The following is a 5,344-nucleotide window of genomic DNA, read 5'->3' on the forward strand; positions in this document are numbered from 1 at the left end:
TCTCCCAGTTCCTGAGATTCAGTTTGCTGTAGACCTTGGGGACCTTGGGCTGTTCATCTGGTCAGAACCTGTACTGAGCTCACCCTCACTGGCTTTCTAGTCCTTGGTACTGGCAATTTCCCCAAGTGAAAAGAGATATCCCTGATACTCCCTGGCAGCAGAGTAGACACATTTTGCTCCTACACAGTTTCAAGACGACCACCAGCCTGCAAATGTCCATGAACAGTCTACCTAGTGCCAGTGCAGTCTGCAGGGAGCCTGGGTCTCACCTGTGTATCCAGCTGCAGGCGCTGGCTCTGCATCCCCAGCAGCCCAGGAGGCTCTGATGCCCGTAGCTGTCCCAGAAGAGGATAAGGACTCAGAACTGAGGTCAAAATTGACAGCAGAGAGGACCTCCCCTCCTCTTCATCTTGGCTTGCCCTCTGGGTACCTTTGCTCATCCAACTCTCAGCTCACCATGACTCCGTTTGCCAGGGTGAAGCCGCATCTTACTCTGGATGCTGTGGCCCATACTGGAGTCCTGAGCTGACTGCAGGCCTTGGAGTGAAAGGTGCCCTGTTCCTGTGACCATAGTTACCTCCTGATCAGTGGTCTGCTGGTTGTGCAAATGAGGGCTGGTGTGAGAGGTAGGATATGACCATTCCCTCCCTACCTTTGCAGATGGCCAGGGAAAGAAGCAGAAAATGCCTGACATCTTAGTCACCTGAGCCCTGACCAGAGCATGGGCTTTCCCTGTCCTTCAAGTGTGTCCACACTGGTGATTCCTGCTTCTGTCAGGAATGCCATCCAACATTGCCTGAGTGAGGGTGCCTAACTCCCCAGGAGATGTCTGAATGCTTTCCGTAGCATTTCAGAGCCGTGCTCTGAGATCTGAGCTCTTGAGTTTGCATAGGAATCTGTGCAGTGAACAGGATGCCAGAAACTGAAGAAGGGAGTTCACTCCAGATGTGGACATGGGTTTGAGAGGGAAGGCTAAGCAGGCTGGCCTCAGACATCTCTGTGTTGGTGGGGAGCATAGGGATGCCTTGAGAGGGACAGAGTTTTCTGAGTGCATTGGAGGCAACAAACAAATCCATCCAGGATAAGGAGAATCAAACTGAGCAGCAGCTGAAGCCATCATCTGACCCCCGCTGGAGAGCCGAGAGAGAGAGAGAGAGAGAGAGAGAGAGAGAGAGAGAGAGAGAGAGACATGTGCACAGATTCAAAGACAAGAGGAAGCACGAAGGCTGGGAAGGGAGAGACCTGCAGGCCATGTTGATAGTATGGGTTTGTGTGTGTGAGTGTGTGAATGTGTGTGTAAGTGTGTGTAGATGTGTATATGATTGTGTATATGATTGTGTGCCTGAGTATGTGTGAATGTGTGTAGATGTGAGTGTGTGTATGTGAATGTGTGTGTGAGTGTGTGAATATGTGTGTTGTGAATTGTGTGTGTACATGTGTGTTTCAGAGTGTGGGTGTGGGTGGGTGTGAATGTGTATGAGTGTGTGTATCTGTGTGTGTGAATGTGCATATGAGTGTGTGTGAATGAGTATATGTGTCTGTTTATGTGTATGTGAGTGTGTATGTGTGTGTGAATGTGTGTATGTGTTTGAGAATGTGTGGGTGTGGGTGTGAATGTGTGTGTGAGTGTGTGTATGAGAGTGTGTGTGTGTGTATGAGTGTGTGTGAATGCATGTATATGACTGTGTGTGTGTGAGAGTGTGTGGATGTCTGTGTGTGCCTGCACATGCTTGTACGAGTGTGCATGCACTTATATAAGCATAAGAAGACTAAGAGGTGTAGATGAACGGCTCTTAGTGTGAAGAGACCTCAGAAGGGGATATGGGGGTGGTTGGCTGTTCTGGGCAACTTAGAGATCAGGTCAATGGTGAAAACATCTTCCCATTTCTCAGAGGACAATGCAGGCATGAGATCCACATAGTAACAAGGAACCTGAGAGGTTGAGAGAAGTCATGCTAACACTCGAGCATTTTGCAGCATGAAGGAAATATCAAGAAGCTGACAATCTGGTGCTGGTGTGCAGGTGGAACCTGTCAGGAGCCTGTTAGGACCCACTGTGGGTCTGGCACAAGGCTGTTAGGACCCATTTATTTATGTACTTACAACACAGATTCCTGAGCAGTCAGGCTTCTTAGTGTGAGCTAACCCTAACAACCCTAAACCACTACAGGTGAACACAGACCCCTGGTCTCTGTGGGAAACTGTGGTGATTGCAGGTCAAAGCCTCCTGCTTTAAAGAGAACATCTGTCCACTGCATTCCAGACCACCTGATGGCGTCACAGTGGGGTTGGTGTGGAGGTAGGAAGGAGCAAAACAACTGCTCTTACCCTGAAGGTTTCCACTCTGATTACTGTCTGACAGGTAGAGGATGCTATCTGTACACAGGGCTCAGTGCAGAGGAAGGAGTCAGGAGTCCCCAGTTGTGGTTTTCAGTGTCTGAGGGCTGAGGGCGGGGCTTGGGTTGGTTTCACTTCTTGCTCTTGCTGACATTGTCTGTTTAACTGCTGCCTGAGGACGGTTTTCTGTGTAGCAGCACCTCACAAGCCCATTGGGAGGAGGTTCCTAGAAGACAGGATAAACGTACCTGTGACTGTAAATTACAAAGTCCAGAATTTGGATCTCCCTATCCGAAGATGGGGACCCTTATGCATTGCTCTCTATTGCTGCTGCTGCTGGCGGCCGCCCTGGCCCCGACCCAGACCCGCGCGGGTGAGTGCGGGGGTCGCGAGAAAAAACGGTCTTTGCGGGGATGGGAGGTTGCGGTACCGGAGAAGCCGCACCCCGCGTCCATGCGTCGCCCACCGGACCCTCCGCTCCCTTTCCACTGGGGTCCAGAGCCCCGAGCCCTGCTCCCCTCCAGGCCCGCGCACCCTCCCAGGGTACCTGGAGGAGATCAGGGTCTTACCGCGCTCCGCTCCCAGGCTCACACTCGCTGCGGTATTTCGCCACTACCGGCCTGGCCTCGGGGAGCCCCGGTTCACAGCTGTGGGCTACGTGGATGACATGCAGTTCATGCGCTTCGACAGCGACACCACGGAGAGCCTTGGGTGGAACAGATGAACCCAGAGTATTGGGAGCAGGAGACACGGATATTCATGAAACACACTCAGAATTTCCGAGCTTGCCTTCAGAACCTGCTCCACCTGTACAACCAGAGTCAGGATGGTAAGTGACCCCCTCGAGTATTGGAGGTCACGTCCCCTCACGAGTTCACTGAAGGGTTTTGGGACCCTGTGTGGGTGCCTAAGTTTTGCTTTAGGTTTGGGGACTTCCTGGAAATGGGCGAGCCTGAGTACATGCCTGGGCCAGGTTTCCACGCTATCCAGGATATGCACGGGTGCTACTTGGGACCAAATGGTCAGTTCCTACACGGGCACTATCAACATGCCTATGATGGCTACAATTACATCACCCTAAACGAGGACCTGAGCTCCTGGACCTCAGCAGATGCAGTGGCTCAGATCACTCAACGCAAGTGGGAGGAGGCTGGCGTGGCAGAGGAATACAAGACCTACCTGGAGGGCACATGCGTGGAAACACTCCACAGATTACTGGAAAATTGGGAGGAAACTCAGCAACACTCAGGTAAGTAGTGTAGTGCAAGGAACAACTCCCCCTCAGCTTCCTTTTTCTCTGACTGAGGAAGAAAAACAGATGAGCTGAAATCCTGCCTTTGTCTTGCCTCAGGATAGAAAGAAGGCTTCAGGCTTTCTTGATCCAGTATCCCAGAGGGGGAAAGGGGCTCTCCTCAGTGTGTACCCTCCTCTCAGGACAGTTCAGAGTCTGTTTCAGGATGGAAACAGAGAAGATCCCTGGAATAACCAACAGTAGCCCCCTTCAGTGTACAGGCCTTTGGAGCAGTGGCTTCTCCGGGGCCCTGTTCTCTGCACACACTGGGGTCATTGGAGTGTGACTCTGGTGACACTGAACGTAAGAATCTGAATGTGAACTTCATTGCTCAAATCTTTGACCCGAGGGGTTGATTAGTGGGTAGACAAAGGGATTGAAAATACTCAAGAGTCCTGTGGAGTAAACAAATGGCAGCATTGAGAAAGAACCTTCCAGAATCTGTGTTTCTGTCCTGAGTGTCAGGTGGGACAGGAAGAGGTGGTGGTCATGCCCCTCTGGAGCCCAACTCATGAGCACTTTTGTGTGGACTGGTCATTCCTCAGCTGTGTCCTCCTGAGATCTTTTGTCCTGGTCACTTGGTGGAACCACAGGCTGACAGACTCTGTGATCCAAGAGACACAGGGATGACCTTAGCCTTGTCTTGTCCCCAGGATTACAAGCATCCAGGGCAGCTGACACAGGTCAACCTTGCTTCAGCCCTGGCTCTCGCTCTTCACCCTTTTTCTGTGTTTATTTCTGCATCTTTTTAGTGTGGATGGCAGAGTAGGCCCATTCTGGTTCCTGTGAATGGTGCTGGTCTCACTCTCTTGTGAGGTCCCTGAATGATGGCAGTGTTTTTCCAACCTTGTTCCTTTAAGGCCCATCTAGGCCCCTGCACTCAGGAGACTAGGTTAAAAACGAACTTCTTCCAAGCAGAACATGTCCTCCATCCAGGCCTGTGCCTTGAGATACATCCCTCCCTCCACCCAACCTTCCAGAGTCTAACTCCTGTCTGTAGGATCAACATAAAGGAGGAATGAACAGGGTCTCACCTGAATCCAGTCCTGGGGGACTGTGTTCTGCTCTGCTCCACTTTGTAACATGCTATCCACCCTCACTCAGAAAACACGCACAGGTCTGTGAGCTCAAGCTTCTGGTCCTGAGGGCAAGCAACAGGCTGGGGGCAGCTACACAGACTTTGTGCTGGATCCTCAGACTTGCTAAAGGCATTCCAGCTTTGACAGTTCACAGTGGGGCTCTCCAGGGGAAGGTCCTGCTGGGTGTTCACAAGGCCCAGCTGCTGCTGTCAGGAGCTAAGTGGTGCAGGGGCTGTATGATGCAAGTAAAAATACTTCCACACACTCAAACTCACCTCTCTTTTTTTTTAAACAGTTTTTTTAACCTTAGAACTTTTCTTTTTTTTTTTTTTTTTTTTTTTTTTGTAACAGAACAGGTAGCTTTGTTTTCATACTGTACTTACGTTATACAAATTTTGTTTTCTGACATCATCATTATATTATTATTACATGTTAGTTCCCACACAATGTTAGGTTACACAATGGCATTTTAATACTTAGATACCACCGTTTTTGTTTTTTTGGTTTTTTTTTGTTTGTTTGTTTTGTTGTTTTTTTATGAGTACACTGTAGCTGTCTTCAGACACACCCAGAAGAAGGGACCAGATCCCATTACAGGTGGTTGTGGGCCACCTTGTGGTTGCTGGGAATTGAACTC

The 5,344-nt window shown here is 50.2% G+C and overlaps 1 pseudogene across 1 annotated transcript; it reads left to right on the forward strand.

Moving 5' to 3' along the window:
* The first annotated feature begins 2,561 nt into the window (after positions 1-2,561).
* On the forward strand, positions 2,562-4,381 carry LOC143435230 (popy Class I histocompatibility antigen, A-1 alpha chain-like; annotated as a pseudogene). The gene is made up of 4 exons (XR_013105355.1): positions 2,562-2,710; positions 2,923-3,166; positions 3,311-3,586; positions 3,689-4,381. The product of XR_013105355.1 is annotated as a popy Class I histocompatibility antigen, A-1 alpha chain-like (transcript).
* Positions 4,382-5,344: the final 963 nt, after the last annotated feature.

Source organism: Arvicanthis niloticus, chromosome 20 (genome assembly GCF_011762505.2).
Source record: "Arvicanthis niloticus isolate mArvNil1 chromosome 20, mArvNil1.pat.X, whole genome shotgun sequence".
Taxonomy (NCBI): Eukaryota; Metazoa; Chordata; class Mammalia; order Rodentia; family Muridae; genus Arvicanthis; species Arvicanthis niloticus.